The 27,127-nt window shown below is 57.0% G+C and overlaps 1 long non-coding RNA gene across 1 annotated transcript; it reads right to left on the reverse strand.

Annotated features, from left to right (window-relative positions):
• Window positions 1-3,636: 3,636 nt before the first annotated feature.
• LOC135280709 (uncharacterized) lies at window positions 3,637-26,475 on the reverse strand. Its single transcript, XR_010347564.1, has 4 exons — window positions 26,094-26,475; window positions 7,066-7,232; window positions 6,255-6,490; window positions 3,637-5,137 (listed from the first exon to the last, which is right to left on the reverse strand). It is a non-coding gene; the product is annotated as an uncharacterized LOC135280709 (long non-coding RNA).
• Window positions 26,476-27,127: the final 652 nt, after the last annotated feature.

The following is a 27,127-nucleotide window of genomic DNA, read 5'->3' on the forward strand; positions in this document are numbered from 1 at the left end:
TAGAAAGGTTTGGGTTGGACGAGACCTTAAAGATATCTAGTTCCAACCACCTCGTTCCAAGGATGCCTGGCGGGGATGAGCTCTGGGGCTGACAAGCAGCATCACCCACAGCATCTCCCAACCCTCACCCTCTGCCTTCCCTCGCCGCCAGGCCCCGTCCTCCTCCCAGCAGAGCCCCATCGGCTCAGGTGGGAAACCCTTTCACCGCCTCCCTCAATGCCCTGCTAGCGATCTCATTGCCACCGCTTAGCTCAGTGCGAGGGCAGCCCTCGCCTTTTCAGCAGCGAACATCTGGCGTGCGGCGGGCGCCTGGCCCCGGCCCCGCTGCCGGCCCCCTCCCCGCGCCGCCCCGCCGGGGTTGCCCGCAATTAGAGAGCCCGGAGCCCCTGGCCGCGGCCCCGCTCAGGTGAGCGCCCGGTTCCGAGCATGGAGGTGTAATTAAGGTTAATCAGGGGGCCGGGGATCAGGGCGGTGGTGGGGAGACCCAGCGAGCCTAATGGCGGCCGTAATTAGGCAGCTGTGGAGAAGCGGTTAATGAAGACGGCAACCGTTAATAAAGCTCTTCCTGAGCAGCCTTCTGGCCCGGGTAATTGAGGGATTTGCAAGTGCCATCTCCCCCTTAACCCTGTAATGAGCAGACCCGTGGCAGCCCGCGTTAACCCTTCCGGGGACGGAGGCGGTGGCAGCGGGGCCGTTTGTCGCTCTGCGGGGACGTGCCAGCAGGGCCGTGGTCGTGAGACGTGGGTTTGAGCATCTCCCCTTGCCACCGGGTCCCCAGGGCTCCCTGTGCCCCGTGGCTTCCCCCGGAGCCCTTTGAGCCACGCTCAAAGCGGCTGGCAGAGACTTTTCTCGCAGATGCTGTGGTTTCCCACGCCTGCCTCGGCATTATGCAATCCCCCCCAGCCCTCACCGCCCCCCCGGCCCCACCACCCACCAGCGCCGGGATGTCATCATCAGCCCAGGCCCTGGGAACCCACATTGTTAGCTTAGTAAATAGAGAAATCCCCACTCAAGCATTGCAAATGAGGGCAGAGGGGGAGCCGGGGAACCGCGCCGGCGGGCCGCAGGGTCTCTCCCCTCTCTCTCTCTCTTTGAGTTGTCAGATGAATTCAGTGGTTAACAAAGAGCAAGGGAGGGAGCTGAGCTGCTGTCGCAGCTGGGCAGGGCGGCAAGAGGAGGCAGGACTGCAATGCCACCACTCCAGCGAGCAGCTTTGGCCCTGCAATACCTGCTGCAGGTGGGCAGGAGCCCGGCGTACCCCCAGAGCTGGGCCTGCAGTACCTGAGCATCAGTAACTCTGCACCCTGAGGCTTGTACTGCAGCAGGGGCGACAGCCAGGGAAAAAGCAGGGGGGCTGGGGACACATCCCATCCTTGTTTTGCTTTTCTGCTGCTGGCTGTACTTGCATGGATGCAATTCCCCAGGGAATCTTGGGACCTTGCTGAGGTATGGGGACCCACCACACCAAAATGCTTGTGAGCATCCTGAATGTGTCAGTAAGGAAGTGAGGCAGATCAAAAGACACTGAAATGTTTTTATTTTCATCTGAAATAAAAAAAGAAGCACAACAGAGCTGCTTTTACAGAGCGATGGTTCTGCTTTTCTGAGTGGGGCATGAAAATCTCCTGGTGAGTGGAGCTCCCAGCGCTGGCTCTGGCAGCAGTGATGCTTCTTAGCCCAGCAAAGCCTCTGTTGGCCCTACCAGGAGTTTTCCTTCACCTCTCACCAGGGTTCCTCCTGTTTCCCTCTAGTTCTGGGTTTCTGTATGTGCAGGGAGGTGTTGGGGAGGGTACTCAGCCCGCTCTGCAAGGTGCACAAGGCTGAGAGCTGAGTCCATCCCACTTGGCACACGTGGGGAGCCAGACTCCATGCTGGAACTGCTGCCTGTTGGCTCTGCCCTGCAGCAGACAGGGCAGCTGGGAGTCTTTCAAATCTTTATCAAGATGTGGAGCTGTGGGTGCCCTGCTCTGCCAGTTGCCTCAGTGTAGAGCCAGAAAAGGTCACAGACTTTCTGGCACAGTGAGCAGCGATGCTGTTCCTGGTGTGAGCAGTGCCTGAGGTCTCCCTTCCCTCCAGAGTGCCCACAGAGCTGCTGTCCACAGGAACCCCAAGGGTGGGCACAGCCAGAGGGTCAGGAGGAGCCATGAGCCCTTGGCTGGGAGTGGGCACCCAGAGGTGAGCGGGTGAGAAGAGAGCACAGATTCAGGGCTGTTCTCTCTCCTAATAAAAAGATTTTGCTTTTTTTTTGCATCCACCACTGGATGGTCAGAGAAATCTGCCTGGGGGCACATTTTCCCAGGCCATGGTGATTTACAAGGGGTTGAAAGATCTCAGTCTTTGATTTCTAATGGTAACCTGGCTTCATTGAACTGTTTTGTTAAGCTCTTCAAATTGTGTGTTTCCATTATAATAACATGTTAGGTTTAAAATAAAAAAGACCTTTTTAAGATGATAGCAAAAATGTTTCACTCTGTGTCTTTGCCCCTGGTTTCAGCTGCTGCAGCTGGATTAGCAGTGGATGCAGGAGGCTTGGGGAGCCCCTGAATTCCTGCCAGGGTGTTCATCAGAGCACTGGCAGCTCAGCCACCCTGGTAACTTGTGCTGTTAGGTGTTGTCAGGATCAAATCCTTACCCCAGCATAAGAGGGACAATTGCTATTGCAGTCAGGCAGCCAGAGGCAGAGCTGCTCAGATGCTGTACTGGGAGTACTCACATTCTACCCCATTTTGGGGGTACAGCTGGCACCTGGCACCTCCGTGCCATGGGTGCCAGCCCTGTGCCTCTCCCCAGGTAGGGACAGCCTAGTGTGGAACACTAACCCTTGTCTCCAGGCTTTCCAGGGTGTCACATGGTGCTGCAGCCTGAGACTTGCTCACATTCTGACCTCTCCCCAGTCTCTTGGACCCTTCTCAGGTCATTCTCATAACCAGATTTACTGCTGGTTATACTGGGGGATTGGAAAGAGCCAAAACCCAGCCCCATGAGACAAACCCAAAGTGTGGCCAGATGTTTGCCCTGCCCTGTAAGACAGTGTGTGTGGAGGGGTGGGGGAGAAGATGCTGTGATGAGAGAGCAGCTTGGAGCAGTGCTTGTATTCAGGAAAAATGATGACGAAACCTTTCCTTGCAGCCCTGCAGTTTCAGATGCTCCAGATGCTTCCTACCCATGCCAGAAAGCAGCCATGCAGCAGGGTCAGGTCCTGCAGCTCCCAGGATTTCCCAGGCACACACCCACACACCTTGGGCAGTCAGTGGTGGCTCAGCCTGCAGCCCTCCCTCCCTCCTGGTCACAGGGGCTGACCCTGCAGGGACACTCCCAGCACTGCAATCCATCAGCTCCTACAGTGCAGGGTCACCAAGCTGGGAGTCACAGGTGAAAAGTCACTTCCAGGTATTGGGATGGCTTTTTCTTTTTTTTTTTCTTTCTTTTTTTTTTTTTTTTTTTTTTTTTGAGAAGAGTAAATTCCTATTAAAACATAGATAAATAAAGGAAAGAAAAAGACTTAGCAGAGACCAAGTAGCCTTCAATAGCTGGTGGCTGCTGGTGTTGAGCATCTCCAAAACAACCTGATAACAAACATATCCTCTCAGCAGCAAACCTGCTTTGGCAGATCCCACATCAAATAAAATATGTAGATTTTTCATGAGAAGGTTTATTTTTTTTTTTTTTTTGGCTCATTGCTCTATAAAACACATTTACTCAGTCACATACAAAATACATTTATCCAGTTTCTTTAAAACAAACAAAATAACCTCTCCTCTCCATCTGGCCCCTCTCTCTGCTCCTTTCTAGCCTGGTCTGCTTCCCTATTCCTCGCAATATGGAACATGACAGGGTATTTTCAATGCTATTTTTGTCCGTTGTGTCATAGCTTATATTTAAAATAGCATTTAAATCTGCCAAGTAGTGCGGTGTTTTAAACTGCTGTCAGACTGAATTTCTCCTCCTACATACCACAGATTTCAGCTACGACTTAAAGACAGCTGAGGGAAGCTTTTGAGGAAGGGGGGAGGTGGAGGTGGTTGGGGACCAGATTGTCTGCAGGTGTGAGGACAGTCAAAGGATATTAATAGGTAAAGGGGTGCTGGAGAGGGGACACAGACCCAAAGACAACCAGGGAAGGTGCATGGCCATGAAATTGCCTTCCCCAAGGAAGCTCTTGCTTGGGACAAAAGGCTGTGATGGTGGGACCAGGAGGCTGCACCCAGCAGAAGGAAATGGGAGGGTCTCTGTTCTAAGGGTGAAAAGAGAGACCCCCATAAAGGGATGTTTGCTCTGCATTGGGAGTTCACCTCTCAGGTCCCAAAAATAGGATCAGTTGAGCCTCTAGTAAGGGCAGCTCTAAGACAGGGGAGGAGGTTGTGCTGCCTTGCTTGCACTAGGGTTTATTCCCCCTTTCTTCATCATGTAATTTTTTGGGGCATGGCTAACATCTGAAAAGCCCTGAGGTGAAGTAGTATGGTCATTGTCCATGATCATGAAACCCTCTCTTTATGCTTTTGGGCATCTAAAAGTCAGCTGGTCCCTTCCTTCCCCACCATGAATAAACCCTGCAGCCAGCCCCAGCAGAGCTGGCTTGGTTGCAGTCACGCTAGAAACACCAGCCTAACCTCTCCCAGGCAAATCCTGAGCCAGTCAAACATTCCAACTCCTCTGAAATCATCTCCCACTGGAGGAGATTTTCCAGGTATGGATCTTCTCTCCCATCTGAGCCCAAACCACCTTTGTTTCACACGTTCAGTCTTCACCCTTTCCTTTAGGTGCTGTTGTGTTCTCTTGGTTCCCTGTTGTCCCTTCCACATTTCCCCTTCTATCCGTGGGCACATCCCAGCGGCGTGGTGGGTCCTGAGCAGCACCTCCCTCCCTCATTTCTCTGCTCTGCACCTTCCCCAGTGCTGATGGGACCCGTGCCAGCTCCTGGTGGCTGCTTGATGCTCCCAGATGTCTGGAGGGATGGGTGTTTCATAAGGTGCCCCCAGCCTGCAGGTGACCCTGCTTTCCAAAGAAGGTTTGGGTTTCTCTCCTGCAGCTGTCCAAGGCTCATTTCTTGCTCCATCTCTGTTGGTGTCTCACCCTCTCCTGGGACACGTGTGCCTGCCATTGAAATCTCCTACCCATCTTCTTCTGTCAACACCACCTAAGAAAGGGACAGATTGAAAATTTAGCAATGTGTCCTCTGTGTCAATAACTCCCCCTCGTCATCTCCTGGGTGGCACAGAGCTCTGCTCAGCCATCTTCTCCCTGCTCCACACACAGACTTCCTCTCCACCCTCTCCCCCTTCACCTTCCCCTTCTGCCTGGAGTTTTCCACTGCTCACCCTTGCTCCCAGAGGGAGAGGTGACACTTCCCAAAACTCCTTGTGGTGTCATGCAGTGCCACCACCCCTGACACATCCCTGTGCCCCAAAACCACCTCTGTCACCGGTGTGCCAGGATGGCAGAGGCATCTCTGCTACACCCCTCAGCTTTCTGGGCTGACACAGGACAGACATCAGCATCTCTTCCTTTGGGATCACCTCCTGCCTCCAGTTCGGTCCCATTCTCCAGCTCAGTTCAGAACAGGATGAGGCACCGTGCGCGGGGGTGCCTGGCTGGGTTTGGTTATTTATTCCCCCAAAAGGCGAGGCTGGGGAAGGGGTACGGCTGGCTCCACGCTTACACCGCGGCGCGTTAATCAGCCGCATTAAAATTCCGAGACAGCTCCTGCCAAAGTGGCTGCGCGCCGTGCAAGGTGGCTGGGAAACGCCGGGAGCCGTGACAGGCAGGCGAAGGCAGACAAAGAGCTCGCTCCGTCACTCCGGGTCTGCTCCGGGAGGAGAAACCCAGCGCACACACACACACCCCCCGCTCCCATCGCCGCGCAGCCCGCGCCGCCCGGCCGCTCGGATGCTGCCAGAAAAGCCCAAGCGAGCGGCGTGCAATGGCCAGCGAGCCTGCAATGGCCAGGGGTGTCCCTGCCCCATCCCGGGGGATGTCTGGGCTGCATGAGCATCCTGGCTGACCCCGTGGAGATGGGTGGTACCCGCCTCGGGGGGCTGCGGTGTCACCGCGGAGGGCAGCACGGGCCGTTCGGCCCCCCGCATCCCATCCCTGCGTGGCAGTGTCCCCGCGGGCTGGGAGCCCCGGGGCAGGGCCCCCCGGGCCGGGTCCCCCTCCGGAGTCGCTGCCAGCTGTAGTAATGCGTTTTGCCACAGGGTGCCACTATGGCAAAGCTGTAAGGCGGCCGAGCCCTCAGCCCCGTTGTGTAAGGATACCTGGCGCTCCTCACGCTACCCGTGGTTTCCTTCTTCCCCTCCGTTCCCATCTCATCCACCCCGCAAGGAAACCGCGGCAAGAGCTGCCCAAATATTCATCCGAAGGGGACGGTGCTGCCGGGTGACCCTGGCACCGCAGGGCAGAGGAGGGGATGCTGCAGCTGCTCTGAGGTGTCCTGAGAGTGACACGGTGGACACTGACACGTCGTGATGGCATTGCTCTGTCTCCACCAGACCTGGCAGGGAGGAGAGATTTTGGGGGTTTTGTGGGACCTTGTGCCGTGGCAGTGAGTGCAGGGGATGCTGTGTAACACAGATGTCCAGGAACAACACTCCAACCATGCTCCTCTCCTGCATTTGGGGTGTTGGGCTCTGGGGATGCAGCTCCCCAAAAAAGGGGGTCTGGCTCCATTGATAGGGAGCAAGCAAAGGGCCTGGCAAGGCTACAGCCACTCATCTCCTCCAGCTTTTCTCCAAGGATGGATCTGGCCAGCCCTGTCCTCCTGCAGCTGGGCCTGTGAACTGCCTGAGAGAAAGGGGATGGGGGGACATCCCATCCCATCCCATCCCATCCCATCCCATCCCATCCCATCCCATCCCATCCCATCCCATCCCATCCCATCCCATCCCATCCCATCCCATCCCATCCCATCCCACTCTAGGAGTGATCAGGCTGGGTCCCACGGCCTGAGTTTCTCCTCCCCTGGCACCTCCAGTCCCTTCCCTGCCTCTCCCCAGCTCAGACCTGCACCCACAGCAGCACCCTGAGAGCCCCACTGTGCAGCCACGCGAGGGGAATGGCACGGCTCACCTAGGAAACGCAGCTGATGAGAGCTGTGCAGGATCAGGCCACGAACCTGAGATTTTTTGGGGTGAAAAGTGTTCTGCAAATGGCAGGCAGTGGGATCCTGCGTGCTGCATCCGCCGCGGGCGGAGAGAGAAAGAAGATTCTGTTCTTCCCTCGCTAATAAAGTCTGGCTGAAATGACACAGTATAATCAGTGTTTACCTGGGAGTTTACATATGGTTTGTTGTAATTATAGTTTCAATTCCTGCTTTTGCTTTTTTTTTTTTTATTTTTTTTTCCTAACATCTATTTTTCAATCAGTAAAAGTAAATACTATTTTCAGCCCAATGTAATTCTTCCACTCCCATGGCCACAAACACAGCGAGGAGAGCGATTCCATTTGCGCGCTGTGCAATTGAGCAGAGAGAGGAGCCCGGCGGCTGCGGAGCATCAGCGAAGCCACGGCCGAGCGGGGACCTGGGGACATGGGGACGAGCCTCCCCTCCCCACCACGAGTCCCCCAGGGCCTCCACCCCACCTGGCAGGGCTACCTTTGCTGCTAAAAATCAGCACCAGGCCCAGACGTTGCTTCTCATCACGTCAGCATCGTTCAAACCCCAAAGCTGCCTGCTCGGAGGCAGTGGGGAAGGGATAAGAGCCATTAGGTGAAGCATCATTTATTTCAGGGCTGGCAAAGCTTTGTTCCAGCTTGGGGATTGAGTTGGCACTAAAAGCACTGCGATCCCCAAGATTTAATTTCCCCCCCCCCCCCCAATTTTTTATGTGTGTGATTTATAACAAATCAAGGATGCTGGTGTCAGGTCCCCTTCCTCACCCAACTATTGTCACACACACACACATGCTGATTAAAACCACCCGTTCCTCCTTGTCCATCCATCAGCCGCTCCGGGGACAAACTTAGACATCCCACTCCAAGCCCACACCTCCATCCGTGCATGTTCTGACACCCTGGCTTCACACCAATACTGGATATTAATTTGGTGTGCACATGCCCACCTTTAAATATATATAAATAGGTGCATTTATTTATACCGTGCACCTAAATCCCTGTAAAAACAAGTGGGAGCTTTGTCTCAAGGAGGGATTGGGCATTATTGGGATGCAGAACAAGCACGTTGCCCTAGAGACACAGGGAGTGTTTCTGCCTCGGCCACTCCAGTTGATGTTTGCCGGCTCAGGCACGGTTTGAACGCCGTGCCAAGGCAGAGCCGGCAGCGGGCAGGCAGCTGGGCAGTGCTGTCAGGAAGGGGATCCAGAAGGGTCCCTTCTCCTGCCCAGAGGGTCTCAGCCCCTCAGGGGAATCCAGCAGAGGCCAGAAGCCCTGCCTGCACCCCATCCTCATCATCCTCATCTTGGGGTTAAAAAATAGGCGATGAGGATGTGTCTCCCAGAGCTCTGTTTTGGCCTCCACTCTGCCACACGCCCTGCTCCCCACCAGGGCAATTACTGCCGTTTTTACCACCTTGAGAAAGGGCTTTTTTCACCCTGGATGCACATACTACTCCTCTGAATATCCCTGGGAGCCCAGGGAATGTTGCAGAGAGGGTTTTGGGACGGGCCCTTGCCCCCAGGCCCAGCAGGGAGTTGGGGCTGGGGCTGTGTGGGAGCAGAGCACCCCACGGCAGGCAGGGCTCCCTGCCCTTTGGAGTGCAGCTGCACCAAAAAATGCCCGACCCAAATCATGGGCGGCTGTGCCCAAATTTAATTCAAGAGGTGCTGAGTTTGGGTTTTCCAAAATAGGAGGAAAAAGGGAGAATATTCACTGGCTCAAGAAAAGCATCCCTCTCCCACCACTGCCTGACACCGAAAAGAAAATTAAACCCAAGCAGTTTTTTAAAAAATACAATAAAATAAATTGTTTTATTTTTCACAAAAAAAAAAAAATCTCTTCTCACCAATCCCAAACACGAATATATTTTCTTAGTATATTTCTTAAAAGTCTACCACACTCAACCTTTTTTCCCCCAAATTAAGAATGAGCTGGTTTAAACTCTCACCCAAAATATTTATTGCAAGGAACAAAGATATTGGAATCGTCTCCAGTGTTGGATTTCAATTCTTCCTTTCAGGCTTTTATCTTTTCAATCCAAATTTCAGTGACAATAATCCGATTTTGATTGACATTAAAATTATTTATTGTCACATTGTAGCTGTTTAATAAATTGTGCCTGCTTTATTTTTTGGCTTATAAATACTGTATCTTTACTACCTTGGTACTTAATTCAAGGGAAGAAACCACTTCTGAAAGCAGGCAGCAATAGTCTTAGCTCAGGCAAGATATAAAAATGCCTTTTTACACACATGAACCTGAGGAAAGAGCTGATTCCACCTTTTTACTAATTTATATATTTTAAGTCTCTCTGGTTTATACTATTTTACTTTATTTTCCAATGGTAAAATATGCATCTGTGAGCTATGTGTAAAACGAAGATTATTTTAATCTCCTTTCAGATACAGAATAATTATTTGTAAAGAACATTAAAAAAATCAGGAAAACAATTCATTACAGTTTCATGATCTAGATTTGAGAGATTTTTCACCATTCTGGGAGTGAGTTCATAAAAAAAAAAAAAAAGGCAAAAAAAACAAAGCCAGGCGACATCCATTTCAGAGTGCCATTTAAATCTGGGTCGCGTTGCAAATGATTTTTTTTTTTTTTTTTAATTTCCACAAATTACTGAAAGTTAAAAGAACCGTCAGCCCATTTTACTATTAAAAAAAAAAAAGAGAAAGAAGGAGAGAGAGAAAATTAAAAAATAACACAGAAAAATGTGTCCCTTGTAGAATAAACCTAAAGCGGCTCCTTTGCAAAAATATTTCCCTGAATAAAAAATTTCAAGCCTGTGTCCCACATATTTTTTTTTTAGCAGGGGGATCCTGCCTTTTTGAGCTGGGTGCCGGGGGATGCCGAGGGGTGCAGGAGGATGCCAGTGCCCAGCGATGTTCTGGGACACAGCATCTCATTCTCCTGCCTGCAGCGGGCAGAGAGGCTGTTTGCCCACTGTCTGAGTGCCCTGGAAGCCTGTCTGGGAGCTTAAAGGAGGGATCTGCCAGGGGACAGCGGGTTTGTTCCCTGTGCCTGTGCCTGTTCGAGTCGGGGTGGAGGGGCCACGACCCCAGCTGGGCTCGTGGGGGCAAGGGAGGGATGCAGGGCAAGGCAGGGAGCAAGGATGCTCTGCAGGATTCAGCCTTGGGTCTCTCCTGTGCCCGCTTCCCAAAGCACAGACCCCGTTCCACCCGCCAAAACTATCCCAAAGCCCAAATCTACACCTTAAATGTACACAGGCTTGGTTCCATTCCATTACTGATGCTGCTGTTTCAGGGCAGTGTTAGGGTCCCATGGAGAGCCCCCAGGGAAAGGTGAGGCCTTTCCTGCAGGGACAGGAGGTGGCCTTGGGGACACAGACACTCGCCCAGTGCCAGAAGGACGGTGGGGCTGCCCTGGGTCTCCCTGCTGATCTTCTGTGCTGCCTCTCCCAGTGCCAGGCGGCCGCAATGGCTCTGGCAGCCACATTTGTTTACGGGCTGAATGTGTATTAAAATGGTTCATTATTTTCCTGACTGGCAGGTTTCCAGGGTCTGTGCTAGTTAATAATTGCTGCCAATTAAACCTTCGCAAAATATGCATTGCAGGGACGGGGATGGGGGGGAAACAACACGCGAGGATTTCTCCCGAGCCCACGGATGGCTCGTGCTGCTGCGGAGGAGCCCCGTGGTGGCTTGGGGACACGGCGTTGTGTCTCTGCTCGCCATGGGAACCTTCCAGGGATGGGGCAGCCGAGCCCCCCGAGATGGGGATCCTTGCAGGGCTCTCACTGAAAAGGGATTTGTCTCTTTATGGGGCAAAATTTGCAGCTGGTGGAGGGAAGGGAGTAGGATCCACCCCAGTGTCCCCCTTGACCTCGCAGGATCCAGCCTGCCCATCCCAAGCGCTGACCTGCCCACCCACCCTGTGCATGGGCGCTCCCGGGGTGGGCAGCCAGGGCCTGGGACATTGCTCCAACCCCGGGCATCCCACTGCAGCTTCAAGAAGGTTTCTTTTCAAAGGACAGCTCCCTCTTTTCCTGTTTTTCCACTCGTTCCCTTCCGCTGCTGGAACACCCTCTGTCTCTGCAGGCCAGCAGAGCATCGCCTCTGAATTCCACCCCGATCCCACTCCAAACCCAGCTCCAGGCACAGCCTGGAAATAAAGCTTTTCTCAGGGGTGAAACATAAGCAAACCTCCATTTTCCAAAACCCACCTAGGGCTGGGTCTGCCCAGCTCCTTCCACCTGTGACCTCGAGTGTCTTTTACAAGCCATAAAGACGTGAGCGCGTTTCCCGACCACCGATTGAAAAGCAGCCAAAGAACAGGAATAAAGAATCATTATTTAGTGAACGCTCGCCCCACTCTTTGAAGCTGGGAAGCTCGGCAGAAAGGCTGGGTGTTCAGGCAGGCTGTGGCTATGGGAAGGCTGGGGGGAATGTTTCTCAGATGCTAAAATCGCTCGGAGAGATGCGGGAGCGGGACCGCGTTCGTGGGAAGGACGGCTGACGGGGAACCGCTGCCTTTCAGAAAGGCAAATAATCGCAGCCTAGGTTAGCTCTTCTGTCGAGAGAATAATTGTGCTTCTAAAGGCTCTGATATGATGAGCAGCACTGCTTTGAAATAGAAATAAATACATAAATAAATCAGAGATCTTGGACTGATTAAGGCAATTGCTTCCCTTGCTTTTGCAACCCCTTTGGGTCCTGGTTCCCAGAGCCAATTACATATTTAAAAAGTTTCTCTCTGGAAAAAAAAAAAAAAGAGTTTTGCAACTCTAAAATAAAGTTTCTTTGTGGTTGCCTAATGAACAGCAGGGGCCAGGACAGTTTACAGTTATTAATTGGTTTTAAATTGCTCCAGCTCTGTCTTGAACCATCTTTTTGAGCTGGCCACAATATATCTGTGCCCTCCTGACTGCCCCACATGGGGTCAGGGCGTGCTGGGCACCACTGCTCCGGGCCCCTTTGTGTGGGTGAGCAGCCAGCTCACCTCCCCCGTGGTCTCTCCTCCTCCTCCCCATGGTCAGTCCTACAAAAGCCCCCCAGGATCTGCCGAGCTCCCACTGCCTCACACAGGGTGCAGCGAGGGGGAGACAAGCCAGGGAGATGCTGAGGGTGCTCAGCCATTACTTTTCCAAATGAATTCACAATTTCTCCAGCTCTCTGCTCTCTCCTGTGTGACTACGAGGGAGATTTGCTTTGCCACCCACCCCCCACTTTTTCCCCCACCTTGGCACACTGCAAACCCCTCCGTGCCACCCAAACCTCAGCTTATTTCTAGGCTCCACATGGCCACGACATGTGGGAGCTCAGCAGCCGGCACGAGCCCAGGGACTGCCTAAGCTTCTCTTGGCACACCACACCTCACACCACTGAGCACCTCCAGGCACCGAGCAGGCAGAGAAAAGGCTCTATTCTTCGCCCAAAAAACTCCCAGGGGGATTAATTTCGCAAACAGCTTCCTTGCCATAAGGATAGGTGAAATAAATCTTTCTCCCAGCCCAGGGAAGTGCAGAAACGTCACCCCTAAAGGGAGGACGGGCTGGAGCCATGGGCCTCCTTGAATGTCTTCTCCCTGTAAACATGCATTATTGATAGCAGAAATTATGCTGGATTGGTTTTGGGATGTAAGGAAACGCTGGAGAATATTGATATTTTCCCGAGTTGCTTCCAAACCTATTCTTGGGCTTGAACGTGTTGCGTGTGTCATCTCCAATGAACAGTTTTGAGCTTTAATTCAAAAAATAGCATGATGTTTATAATACTATATAAGGTTTTCTCCTGGCTGTACGCACGGGATTATATATGTGTCGGTGTGTGGGTGCGGATGTGTGTGCAGGGATGTAATGAGACAAACAACTCAATCTGGAGCCGGTGGGGAGGAGGAGCTGCACACGCAGCCCTGAGCAGCGGCTGGTTCCCTTTGGTTCCAATTCGGTTTCTTTCCTACCAGCCATCAGAGCTGTCTGATAACAAACACGTTATCATCGGGGCCGATCCGTGGGTAAACGGGATGATGTTGTAGGTGCAGGAATACACCTGGGGGTGCGTGGGGAGGTTTGCTCTCCAGCTGTTGAATGCTGGAGATGGGCTGGTGCATGACAAGATGCCAGACACTTTTCAGCACATCAAATCGGCATCTCAGCACTTTCCACGGCGCGGAGAGGAAACAGTAATTAAGGACAAGACTTGCAGCACTTCCTCGCTGCACCCCTCTCAGCCCTGTGCACGTGTGTGCCAGCGAGCCCCACTATTCCAGGTGCAGCCTCACCCCTTCTTAAGCACGGTCCTGATGGGGTTTTTTATAACAGATGAATTATTCAGCAGAAAAAGTGTTTCCCCCGTTCCGGGATTTTCCTGCTAACACCTTATTGGTCATTTGTGTTGGTCCCTGCCCAGCTCTACTGGTTTTGTAAAATGCTCTGGAATAATACTGGGAATAGCAGCGTGTGGGAAGGAGAAAGGTTTTTATCTGCATGGGGTCTTCCATCTCCAGCTCTGTTTCTATGGATATCTGAGTGGAGTTTATATTTATCTCTCCCGTTTGAGCCATGTGTGCAACTTTGGAGGAGAAGGGGGAGGCCAAGAGCAGAGCCGCCCTGCTGCTTGCTCTGCTGAACCCTGACTCCTTTTGGTCAGCGGTGAGAGCATCACCCAGGTGGTCAAAATCAGCCAAAATGCCACTAAGGCGAGGGGAAGCTGCAGAAATACTTGGGCTAGAGCTTAACACAGCAGCAGACACTGTGTCCAGCAGGGAAGTGGCCCCTCTGCCACCCCCAGACACCGGTCAGGGATGGCAGGGCAGGAGCATCACTCCTGGTCCCCAGTCGCTGGTCCCCAGCCCCTCATGCAGCTGCCCTGTAAATGGCCAAATTTCCTGGGAGCAAGGGATTTTCCATCTGTCACAGTGTCCTTTGCTGTCAGGAGAGAAGTCGGCACGGCCCTGGTGCCGGGGGGAGCGTGCCGGGTGCCGGAGCAGGTAGGAGTGGGAAGGAGAGCACATGACTCGGCCTGGCCCCGGCGCACCAGCTCCCAGAGCATTACCATGATGGCTCCATCATTAATTGATCAATCACTGGATGACAGTTAATTAAGTAGAAAATAAAGCTGCTCTGCCCAGCCTGGCATTAGTAGGCAGCGGCATTAAGATTTCTGGAGTACAAGGGGGAAATTAAAAAACAAAGGCACAGCTGGAGGAATAACCCCATCGCCGGTGGCTGGGGGTGGCAGCCTGGCACGGTGTTCCCTGGGTCAGGATATGCAGGCAGCCCCTGCACGTCAGCAATGGCCGGCTCGTGGCTTCTCCCCTTCCCAAGAAACTGAATTTTACCTGCTGCCCCCCAGGCATAACCCCCATTATCCATGTGCCCCTTTCTCCACAGCCCTGGTGCTGCTGCTCAGGCACTGGCCACTGGCCACCAGACCCTCGCCAGCACACAGATCTGCACAGGGGCTTTTCCTCTCAACCCTGTTTTCTCATCTCTCAGTCCTGCCTTGTGAGCTAACCCACAGGCAGGGTGGGGAAAGAGAAAGCCAGATAGAAAGCATCCTCCTGCCCCCCGTCTTATATGCCCGGGATTGTCTTGATATGAAAAATTATGGTTTTTGTTAAAAACTATTACTAATGAGGCGTCTTTCCTGCCCTTAATTGTTGCCAAGGCGATGACCCCAGCCAGCCATCTTTAATTAACTTAGACTAGATCTCCTGAAATGAGTTCCTCGGGTAAATTGCTCACCACAGCTTTCAGGCACGGAGCTGTGTTTGCCAAGGCCACCCGCTCCGGCACGCTGCCACAGCCACCGGCAGAGGTGATGGCACAGGCTGGTGTCCCCACCTCTGCCTCCCCTCGCCACCGCTCGGCAATCCCAAGGCAAATCGGTAGAAATTCAGAGTAATGCGGGGACGAGGATGGAGTGACTGATGCCTGGGAGTGGGATGGATGTGGGCTCCCCCATGAAATGGGAATTCGCCCTGGCTGCTGGCTTCTCCCGTCGCAGGGGCTGTGGGACCGGCCGCGCCGTGGCTGGCACCTCTCCAAGCGAAAATCACATTTCCTGCCTGACAGATAACGTCGGTCAAGAGAATGCCAAGGACGATTCCTGAAAATGCCATAATTGTTTTAATCTGATGGCGGATAAAAGATAATGATGCTAACAATATTTAAACGTAATTATAGTTTCCTGCGGCTGTTGGGCTCTCTGAATCCTCTCCACTCAAGTGGCTTTGTTTACGAGCGGCTCCAATAAGGCAGGGCCCGCTTTCCTCCTCTTCACACCTGCACCTCCATCAAGGCAGAAGGTGGACACATGCCAGGGGCTGGATCTCCTCAGGGACCAGCACTGGCCAGCTCCGCAGCCCTCCGAGTTCTCCTGTTTTGGGCCCACCATCATCCATCCTCTATCTCCTGGGATGTGATGCCTGTCTTGGAAAAGGGACTGGGATATTTGGACTGTGGTAACCACCAGAAGAGAGGGATCTGTGTGGGGAGTTTTAGGGAGAGGTGGTAAATCCCCCCATCAGGGTGGGGCAGGTATATTGTGGCTTGTTTCTACCAGTCACCCATGTAAGGGCTGTGGCCCTTTATAGCCCCCAGATCCCATCCTCAATTCCTCTCCAAGGTGAACTCCCCAGCATCAACATAAAACAACAAAGCAGGACAAAGGGAATTTCTAGGAATGATTTGCTGATGATGAACAATTAAAAAGCACCAAAGGTGGATGTCTGGGGGCTTGCAATCTGCAGAGAAGAGAATGGAGGAAGAAGAAAATGGTTTGAACCCCTACAGTGAAGACCCTCCTGCACTGGATACTCTTACCATCATGTCACAGTAAATCTCCCAGACTTATGGGGGCATGGATGCCCTGGTGGCTCCGAGAGCAGGAGGAGAGGTTGCAAAACAGCTTGGTCAAATGCACGGAAACAGGCAGTGAGAAAAGATGGGATTTAGGGTAGGCTTTTAGAAGAAGTTAAATATGAAATGGCTATTTCAGTAGCTGTAGTTTAGCCTCCTGTGTGAATCGGTCTTTGTAAATAGGAATGGAGGATAGCCAACTTCCCCAAAAGGGCTCTACGGGGGGTCCGGAAAACCACAACGTCCTGAGTTTAATGGGGAAAACAGATAGAAATGGTAACAAAGAATGGGGAGAAACAGCAATAAACCTGATTGTTTGGTAAATAAGGCTGAGCCTGTTGCCGAGAAGGGAAGTTTGAAAAGCAGCTGGGGAATGAATAACCGGTTAAAAGTTAGGAGACAAAGTGGCATAACAAACCCGAGGGGTTCCCAGCTCAGAGCAGGCAGTGCCGGAGCCCCCGCAGCAGAGCGGAGTGTGAGCCTTCAGAAATGCCAGGGAGGAGGGAGGAAGTAGCACAGGACAATATCCACTGCTGCTCCAGCGTAAGACCTGGCACGGTGTAGAGGGCTGTGGAAAGGAACTCATCGTGCTAATGAACTTGGCCTTCAGGTGGAGGAGGAATTGAGTGTTGAGCGCAGAGAAAATAAATCCATTGCCTACATGGCAAGGAAGCAGCTACATCCATGGAGGAAGAGCGCTCCAAGACGTGGGTATTGAAAAGATTAGCCTGGGCACTGGCAAGAGCCAGGAGGCACATGGCATGTCAGGAATGGCTCAGGATAGACCAGAGAAGAGGGCAGGATAGGTGAGGAGCAGGCTCACCCTGTGCTGTGTGGGTCACTGCCTCACTGAGGGCATCCCACAGGGGCTGGGGGGCAGCAGGGCAGGGCGAGGAGGCATCTTGGAGTTGTGCAATAGCTGCAGGCTGAGGAGGAATTAAAGAGAGTCCAGCCTGCAGAAAGAGGGGCTCGGATGCTCCAGCTGGATGCCTGGCACAGGAAGCTGCTTTGGCAACCACCTGGGGTACTGCAGCCACCTAAAGTTTGGAAGGGTTGGAAAAGGAATTGGGGAGAGCAGAGAGCTGCCTGGCTGCTGGAAGGGCAGTGAATGAGCTGGGGCTGAGGGCTCTGCAGAAAGTAGGGCAAGAGCAGGAAAGAAAGTGTCCCCTCCCTGTCGCTGTCCTGTGCCCTGGCCTGGCCTGGGACACCTCTGGGGAGGGAGGCAGTCATCTCCAGAGCTGACATTGGTTTGGGAGTGGCCCGGGGTCCTCCACTTGTCCCTGCAGCATTTCTACCCTCCAGAGCCAGACATGAACCTCGGGAGGGGACCTCTTTCCTGCAGCACCAGGAAGGATCTCCTCCCTCCCAAAACGCACCTCCAGGTTTCCCAGCGTCTCGTCCCCACCCCGCCGGGAGGGATTGTCACCAGTTTCCCCGTTCTCCGTGGAAATCCACGCGAGACACACCGGGACAGCTCTTTACAGGACACACATCACAGCGATGAGCGCCCACCCTTTTCGCCCTGCAGTGACCTGGACGCCGGTGGCGGGGGTGGGTCCGGGCAGGTCCGGGCCCTGCTCTCTCCCGGTCCCGCAGCCCACGGCCGTGAACCCGTGCCCGTGGCCACGCGTGGCCGGCGCAGCGCGTCTCCACGGGCTCGGCGCGGCCCCGATGGGGCGCGTTGACATCTGTAACCAAACTCCGGCTCCGGCAAAGGCAGGGCTGCCCGGCCAGGCGGAAAATTAACACTGACATTGAGTTTAATTAAACAAAACAACCAGGCTGCGAGCTGGAGCGGGGACGTGGCAGCAGCTGGAGGAGCCGGGCTGGGCGCGGTTCGGGACCCACGCCCGCCGCCGCCCCGCCGGGACGAGCCGGCGTCGGCCTCTCGGAGCCCGGCATGGCTCGGGAAACCGAAGCTGGATGGGCGGCCCGGCTGCCCCGCCGAGACTGCCGGCCAGGGCCGGGAAGCAGAGTTTTCCTGCCCGGTTTTGCCCGTCTCGTTACAAAAAGACGCGCGGGGCGCAGCAGGACGGCGGAGGCCCACGCGTGTCCCTGCCCCGGCGGGGAGCAGGGCGGGTGCCCGGGGTCTGGGGTGCGGGGGGGAGGCGAGGGACGCTCCAAGGGGCGGATTTCGTTGAGTGGGATTTGGGGAGATGCTGACCTCCTGACAGCCACCCCATCACCGGCTGCGGCCCCGCGCCTGTCCCCGGCCCTAAACACGAGAGGAAAGGGTCTGATCCGGGCAGGGAGAGCCCGGCAGAGCCTTTCCCGGCCAGCTGCTCCCCGGCGGGCACCAGTGGCACCAGTATCACCAGTGGCACTGGCTCTTGCCATGCCTGGGCAGCGGAGCTGCGGGCGGCGCCGGCAGAGGCGAAGCCGTGCCCGGCGGGGCCGTGGTTTTACGCCGCTCGGCTCCGAGATCGGTCGTACGAGGCAGAGCCGCCCTGCCCGCTGCCCTCTGCCCGCTGCCCGCCGCTCGCACCGCAAATTCCTCTGCGGGAGAAATGAAAATAGCGCGCAGCCCAGCGCAAGGCGAGCATGGGGCGGCCTCCTGGGCCCCCCGACAGCCGCAGCGCTGGTGTCCGGATTTGGGGCTGTTTTGTCTGAACCCCTCACAGCTCTCTGCCCCCCTCCGGGAGCTCCCCCCAGCATCAAAGACCTTCGTGTTCTATCCAGCCCTCTGCGTTCGGATCCTGGAAGCTGAAGGCTGATCCCTTTGCCATCGGCCTCCTCCTCCCAGCTCCCAGTCCATAGCTTTGGGGCTTTTAGTCTGGTTATTTTATTTTATTTTATTTCACTTTTTTTTTTTTTTTTCTGGGGGGAGGGAGGGCGTGTGAAATGTCGGCTTTGAAGGATATTTGTAATAACATAACCAGCAAAATGAATGTCATATTTTTGCTCCAATGAATTGGATTTCCTGAAATATTGTCTCCGTAATGATGCCTTTAGGCTCCTCTGGATTAGATAACTCTCCAACCACATCAAGAAGGCTAATTATCCCAAAGCCACTTTCCCGGCGTTTCCCCATCCATTTCGCACACCTATGCATCCCCGCGTTCGGAGGCACGGCGCTCTCCGGGCACCGCCGCTCCCGGCCGGGGCCCGGCCCCCCGCGCCCGGGGGAGCCCCGTCGAGCAGCCGTGACGACACCGAGCCCGACCGCCCCGCCAGCCAATCGGCGAGCCCCGAGCGCGCCCGTCCGCCCGCGCTGACCAATGAGGGGCGGGCGGCGCGCCCCGCCGGGATCCCCCCGACGGCTCGGGGCTGCGGGACACCCGGGGCCGTCCCGCGGGGCTGGGTCACGCCGCGACAAGGCGGGGATGGGAGGCGGCGAGACCCTGGCAGAGGGGTGGGGGAGCGAGGAGGAGAGCCCCAAACAAAGGAGGAGCGGTTGTCCCGGCGGGAGCGAAAGCCCCGGGGGTGCGGGCGAGGCCGGCCCTGCGCGCTTGCGGGCGGAGCCGAGGCAGCCCACGCGTGGGTGCCCCCGCCGCCTGGCACCCCCTGCCCCGCCCGGCGCGGCTCCCGGTCCCGGGCAGTCTGTACTTCGGGATTATTCAGCTCCTGCAAGTTTTTTGTTAGGCGGCCCTGAAAGGCCTCAAAGGCTGGGAACACCATTCTAATTACGGGGAAGCACAGCTTATTTAGAAGATAAAAAGAGACTTGTAGTCTCATAACAGCTTCTTATATCCGTCAAATAAGGATCTCTAATGACGGGGTGAGAGCCAGTGAATGCCTAAAACAAACTAAAAAAAAGGAGTGAAAATAAAGCAGCCAGGGGCTTAAGATATATTAAATTACCCTGATTAGGAATTTAGGCCGTGGCTCGAGTCTGCTGGAGAGGCTGGCGAGGGGGGGGGACGGAAAGTGCTGCTATTCATTTCTGGGGAGAGGGGTCAGTAGGTCGGAGGAGTTCACAGGGCCTGGCTCTATTCTTATGCTAACAGAGAATACAAGCGCTGGCCTGGAAAATAGAAATGAATTTGCAATAATCCGAGCCCCTCTGTTTGCAAGGCGAGCGGCTCTATAGCTAATTGCAGCCCGGCCTCCCCCGCCTCGCTGCGGACAGTTGTAACGATGCATGGGAGATTAGAGCCCGAGGGGCTTGGGGGGGCGGATTTAAGCCGTCTTCCCCCCTCCCTTCCCTCTGCCCGACGGTGAAATATTCCGGGGCAGGCGCTGGTGTTTGGGCTGGCTCTGCTCGGAGGGAGCGGGGCCAGGCAACTTCTTGAACTTCCCCGGAGCCGCGCAGGGGAGCGGCCGGCGGGCAGAGCGCTGTGCCGGGGGGTGGGGAGGGGGCCCCGGCTCCGCGCGGCCCCGGGGCCGGCGGGGGCGGGAGAGGGGGAAGGCAACGTAGGTCCCGGAGACGGGGGGACCCCCATTGAGCTGCCGGTGACAAGCAGTAAATCGGGGAAGAATAGCGCATGGAAACGCGCCGTCGGGGCCGCCGGCCGGCCCTACAGCTGCCGGCCCGTCTCGCCGCCGTGAGAGCCGCCGTCTCCTCGGTGGCATTCCCGGCTCCCGCCCCGCACACCCGACGCCTCCCGCCCCGCACCCGAGGCGTCCCTCCCCGCAACAGAGGGGTCCCACCCGCACCCCGCGGGGTCCCGCCGCCCCCCGCCCCGAGCCCGTCCCGTCGGCGGCTCGGCGGCCCCGGGCTGCTTCAGGACCCTGGACAGGGGCGGGGCCGCCGTCGGGGCGCGGCGCTCCGGGTCCCCTCGCATCCCCCGGCCACGTCCCGACGGGCCGAGGCAGGACTGGTCCTCCCAGGTCCGGCCCGATCTTGCGCTCTCCCTCCTCTTCCCCGCGTTCCCGGGCTGGGGTCACCCGCCGCAGCGGCCGGCGAGCCTCGGGGCCAAACTGTGGGGACGGGCCGTGGTTTGGCACCGGTCGAAGCCCACCCAGCACAAACACAGCCGCCAGTGCGCGGAAGCCGTGGGGAGGGACGGCAGTGCAGCCGAGGGCTGTTTTAGTGACCATCGAGCGGCTCGGACAGCCTCCGCCGCCCTCGTCGGCATGCGGGCTGCCGGGGACAGGGTACAACCCCCGCCGTGCCCCGACGGTGAAACGGGGTGGCAGAGAGCGGGGGTGGCCCTGCCCGATCCCAGCGACAAAGAGGCGGCCCTGCTGCCAGAAATGCAGCCCTCTTTCGTTAACCGCGCTCCCCTCCTGTGGCTGCCCCAGAGCCGCAGCCAGAGGTGCCCCGGGTGAGGGCACTGCCTGGGGTGGGCGACACGAGATGGTGACAGCCCGGGACCGAGACCGGGACCGGCTCCGCAGAGCCGAGCCGAACCCTGTGCCCCGCAGAGCCCTGGCAGCAATCCTGCCGAGCGCTGCCAACCTCGCCCGGCAGCCCAGGGCTGTCCCTGCCGCCCTGATCCTGGAGGAACCGGGCACAGGGGGATGGAGAGCGGGTTCGGGGGATGCTGCGGGCCGGGGCCGGGGTTGCCGGGGCCGCGCCAGCGGCCGCAGGTCTCAAGGTCTCCATAAATCACTTTTCCAGACTCTTGGAATTCTCTCACTCGAGACTGAAATTAAAAGGATGATTTCCGTAAGTGGCACACGCCGGACAGAGTCATCCCCGCTCGGCATTGTCCGTGCTACGGGGCTTCTCCCAGAACCTTCGCCTAACATTTTTGTCGTTTTAAAAGGCAGAACCTCCGAATTTTATCCGGAGTCCTCTTCTGAAAGGCTGCTTAAGCTTAAGAAAATTATATCTCAGGTTTATTTGAAAAAAAAAAAATAAACCCAACCCCCAAACTTAAAAAAACCCACTACACCCAAAACGAACCATACACATAATAATAATAATAATAATAATAATTTAAAAATACAAATAATAATACCAAAACATCGGTGTTTCTAATTTCCAATTGTATACTTAGTCGCTGAAAAAAGAGGCGGCATTATTTGTAATCACAATCTATTAACTGAGTTTGGGAGGAATTTTTAGCAGAAAAAAATTCATTACGGGGCTGCTCTGTGAATTTTCGGTCTCCCGAGGACATACGGGCAAAGGATATACTCGGGCTTTTAAAAATTATGTTAGAAAACAAATTCGCCGGCGCTTTTATCTCCTCTGTGGTGGGACACGGAGATGAGCCAGGGCGATTTAATTTCTCAACGCCTGCAGGAGTTTGGGTTCTCCCCTCCCCAAAACACTGCCCGGTCCGACCCCACGTCCTCTCCCTGCCTTGTCATTCCCGGCCAGAAATAAACCACCGGGGCAGAGAAAAGCTGGCTTATTTGCTAGAATAAAAATCGGGCTTATTTGCAAGATTTTTTTTTTTTTTAAATATCGTGTTTATTTGGAGGAATGGAAAGTGTGTTTCTTTGCAAGAATAAAAATCGGGTGCACTTGCGGGACCAAAAAACCGGTTTCTTTGCAGAGGGAGGAGCCGCTGCTCTGGGAGATGTGGCACTGGGGCTGTGCCGTGTCTCGGGGGCACGCAGAAGAAAGGGGGTGCCTTCCCCGCCGCGTGCCCCCCAAATGGGGCCGGGGTTCATTCCCCAGCGGGTCCCCCCGGGCTGCGAGCGGCCGCTGCCAGGGGGGCCGGGGGCCCGCACCCAGCTCCGCGGTACCGGGGCATTTCCTCGCTCTGTCCCCGCAGATGTGCGGAGAATTTAGGGGAGGGAGGCAGACACAAAGGTGCCCGGGGAGTGCCCTCCTTTCCCCGCTGAGGTTAAATTGCCCCTCGGATGCGTTTCCTCGCCCCGCGGCCCGTGGCACGCTGCTCGCCTGCCGTCCTCGCAAGGACGCGGGAGCTGTTCCCCCTTCAACGAAAACCCGGAGAGGCGGCGGCGGGGCCCTCTGCGGTGCCACCCTCGCCGCAGGACGGCCGGCACGGAGGGCAAGCCCGGCCGGGGGGGATCCCTCATCTCATCCCTTTCCCCGCACGCCCCTGGCCGTGGGTGCGGTGCTCGCCCGTGGGAGAAATGCTCCGGAAAGGAGCACACACACACCCGGGGCGTGTGCGAGCACCCTCCGCTCTGGCGCTCACACGCGTGTGCGGGACACGCACACACACCCCGCGGATGGGGACACAGCCACCCGAGTGGGGACACGCGTGCGGCGGGGGTGCGACCCGTGTGTGCGGGCACGCACGGGGCGGCACTCGGCGAGGTCGCGGTCGCAGCCGTGTCCACGGGCGGACGCAGCCCCCAGGCTCGCATCCGCCGTTTGCGAACGCGCTCCCGCGGGGCGCGCCCCGGCCGCTGCCCAGCTCCGGCAGCCGTGGGGATCCCCCACCCCCGGTGCCCATTGCCCTGCACCTTCCCTGCCCAAATTCGTCGGCTTTGTCACTCCCTTTCCCCACTCCACCCAACCCACTCAATTAAGGGCGGTGGCGGGAGCGGGGCTGCAGGAGGCGGCGGCTGAGGGCTCCCCGCCCGCTTCCTTCCCTGCACAAGGTGAAAGAACACGAAAAAGGTGAAAACACAGAAAGAGCCCCAAAAAGAGCCGCTTCCCGAGGTTTGGCTTTATTTATCCCTGCTTATCCTTGTGCCCTGCAGCCCCGGGCAGGCTGGACGGGCCGGGTGCCCGGCGGGGCAGCCCCGGTGCTGGCTCGTGGGGTGCCAGGGGGTGATGGGGTCCCACTGCCCGCGGCGGGGGGCGCGGGGAGCCGCAGGTGCTGCTGGCGGGAGAGACCCGCAATGGCTGTTTGGGTGTTGCATTAAAGCACGCTGCAGTGCGCACACTGCGGCCCCTCCCCCCACAATCTGCCTGTATGCTAATGACATGCAAAGAGACTCATTTGCATGTTTATCTCTGTCAATGGGCAAGCGTGGCGGGCGCGGTAATACGTTTCCCACCGTGGCGTGGAGGCCTCCCCCCCCCGCGCCCCTCACGGCCCCGCCGGGCCGGGGAGGGTCGGGCAGGGCTCTGCTCCGGCCCCACCGCCCAGCCCTGGCACCAAGGCAGGTACTGCCACAAAATGGCTGCCGGGGGGGCCTGCAGCCTCCCGAGCACCCACCTCTGCCCCCCAGCAGTCCCCGGCCCCTCCGCGCCCCCACCCCGCAAACCCACCTCGGGATTTTGTGCTTAAGCAGCCAATCGGGGGCGCGGTACCCTTCCCCCCTCCGTCCCTCCTTTCTCCCTCCATCCCTCCTTTCTCCCTCCATCCTTCCTTTTCCACCCTCCATTCCTTCTTCTTCCCCTCCATTCCTCATTTTCCACCCTACATTCCTTCTTCTCCCACTCTATATTCTTCCTCCTCTCGCCTCCATCCATTTCTTTATCCCGCCTTTATCCCTCCTTTTACACCCATCATCCCTCCTTTTCTACCCTTCATCCCTCCTTTTTCACCCTCCATTTCTTTTCTACTCTTTATCCTTCCTTCTCCCCCTCCATCCTTCCATCTTTCCTTCTCCCCTTCCATCCCTTTTTCAACTCCCCATTCCTTTTCCACCTCCATCCCTCCTTTGCCCACCACTTTGCCCTGCTTTCCCCAAACCCAGACCCCAATCTTCACTGTTTCCACGCACGGGGATATTTTTGATTTCCCACCCAGCGGGGGAAAATCTTTTCCACCCTTCCAAGGGGCTCTGACTCTCTCCCGGGCGCTGAGCCCCCGGCGATTTGTGACCTCCGTGGGTCCGGCGGCACGGTGTGAAGTCCCCGGTGGGTGCAGAGCCGCGGGTGGGTGCCCGGAGGGGCTCGCCCCTGGTTCCTCTGCTGAGGGGGGCGAGAGGTGTCCCCAGGCACCAGTGGGGAGAAGCAGCCGTGCGTTCATTCACGCGTGCGGGCCCACGGAAAGGACGGACATTGGAGGCACTGGTGCGAGTGTGGGTTTTTGAAATAGCCACCAAAAAAAAAAAAAAAAAAAAAAAAAGCGCGGCCTCTCCCACGGCGCCGGGGTGCGCCCAAGCCGCTATTTTCAAACACGCACGTGAGAGAGAAGGGCTCTGTTTTGCGGAGCGGGGGTGCTCTGTGCCCGCTCTCCGAGCGAGGATGCTGCCACCCCAGCGCAGGGGATGCGGGGACAGCGCGACCTCCGCGCAGCCCGCGGGGCGCTGGCACCGGGGCAGCTCCCGACTGCAGCGCAATGCAGCCTTATAGGCGCTCCATCCCGTCCGTATATAAAGAACACCTATGTCCTTATGTTCCGCTATCACTTATGGCGCCGTGTTATACCGCACGGTGCTGCGTGACGCGATGCGACGTGACAGCCCCGGCCGTGGGCACGGCACGGCCCCGCCGGTGTCCCCGGGCCGCGGGGCCGCCCCGCCCCGAGCGCCCGCGTCGCTACTCCGGGCTCGAGGACGGGATTCGGGGATCCCCTCCTGTCTCCCCACCCGTTATCCCTCCTCCTGCCTGGCCCTTCTCAGCCTCTTATCCCCTCCTTTCTTTTCTGGCTCTCGCAAACCTTGCTCACTTCCCCGCTGAAGGTGTGCTCGCTCCTTGCATCCGCTATCTGTATTTTAGCCCCGGGAGGTGGAGGGGCATGTGTGTTTATCCTCCCCTCATTCACGCGAAATTGTCTTAGAAAATAATTACATCAGCCGAAAAGCTAAATCTGCCCGAGGGCCCCAGACTCGCCCTGTCCCGACCAGTTTGTCCCAGCACCACCCAGCCGCAGGTAGGGGAAGGAGAAGGGGTTTATTTGTGGGGTCGGTCAGCACCTCCCTGGGTCACGCTATGGCCTTCCCTGCCCCTGTCATCACACCTGCGCGGAGAGAGGCGTGACCCAGCTGGGACGGTGCCGCTGACCCTCGGCGGGGACTTTGCCCCGAGCCCCTCCCGGAGGGCAGCGGCTCCGGGGGTGTCGGTGCTTGGGGAGCCCGGGGGGTGCCGGCCCTCAAAGGCCCCCCAGCCCCGGGTCCGCTCCCCGGGTGGGTGTTCCCCTCTCGAGGGGGGCGGAGAGAGGCAGGCCGGGGCAGAGGCAGGTTTGGGAAGGCCACCTCCCCTGGCTTTCCGACTGCCCCCGCCACGCAGTGTCCCCGCCGCACCCCGGCCGGGGGTGGGTCCGCACGCCCGGGGGAGGTCGGCTCGGGGCTCCTCATCAGCGTGCCCCAGGCACGGCTGCTTTTGCCAGGAGTATGTGAGAACCCCTACGGAGAGACACCCTCCCATCACTCCCCAAAACCTGCTGTGTCATCACGCCCCGAAGCAGAGGCAGCCCCCCAAAAGCGAGTGGGGGGTGTGTTCCCTTACCTGAGCGCTAGCCCGGGGGAGCCACGCAGAGCGGGGGTTCTGTGTTCGGCTCGTGTTCTCCTGCCGTGTCCCGCAGCAGAAACTTCCTCCGGCCCGGGCCGGGGTCGGTGCGGGGGAGCCGGGCTGGGCCGGGGGGACCCCGCGGCCGGGGAGAGCCGCACACCCCGGGCCGTGTTTATATGTAGAAAGAAGGGTAATTTGAGTGCTTATACCAAGAACCGGGGTTGTTAAGTTTGCAGGCAGACAGCTAAACGGTGCCAAGTGCGGGCAGGGAGGGGGGTGCGGGGGGGAGGCTGGGGGTGTGTAAGAAATAAAGAGCAATTGTCAGAAGCGAACAAAAGGCGGAGGATGGAAAGGAGCTGGGAATCCCAGGGCAGAGCCCCTCGGCGTGGACTTGAACTTGGGCTTTGACACCGTCTGCCAGGCGGAGAGCGGCTTCGGGCCGGGCGAGGCGGGCTGCGGGGGGAGTGACAGCAGCCCCGGCAACGCAGAGAGGGGCATCGCCCCCTCCAAACACCCACCTTGGGCGCGGCGGGGGGGCACTCTGCTTCAGAATGCGGCTGATCCGGGGAATAACCCAGACGGGCTGAGACCCGACGGGCTCAGTGCACCTCCCGGTGCAGAGCGGGGCGGCGGCGGGGGGACCCCGTCGGGGCTGGCCGGGGCCAGACGGTCGGGGGGGCCGCCCGGTTCTCACAGTCTGCGCCCGAGCCTGGATTCTCTGCACGTCCCGGCCGGTCCCCCCTTTGCTACTATTCAGCACTTAATTGAACATTAATGGCAGCTGGGGATGAGGTCATTGGAGCCGGCTTTTCTCACACATTTTTCATGCAAATCCGCTAAACTCTAAACAAATTTGAATAAAACCCCCTTTGTGCAGGCCCTCCATGGTGTTTTTCCACGGGCCGCTCCGCCTGTCTCCGCACACTTCATCCGGGGAGGGGGGAGCGGCGGGGAGATGAGGGGGTGTGGGGGGGTCTCTGCTCGGGCCTGGAGCCGCAGGCAGACCCAAAGAGGCTGCGTCCTCTGCGAGG

The sequence above is a fragment of the Passer domesticus genome, chromosome 14 (assembly GCF_036417665.1).
Source record: "Passer domesticus isolate bPasDom1 chromosome 14, bPasDom1.hap1, whole genome shotgun sequence".
NCBI lineage: Eukaryota > Metazoa > Chordata > Aves > Passeriformes > Passeridae > Passer > Passer domesticus.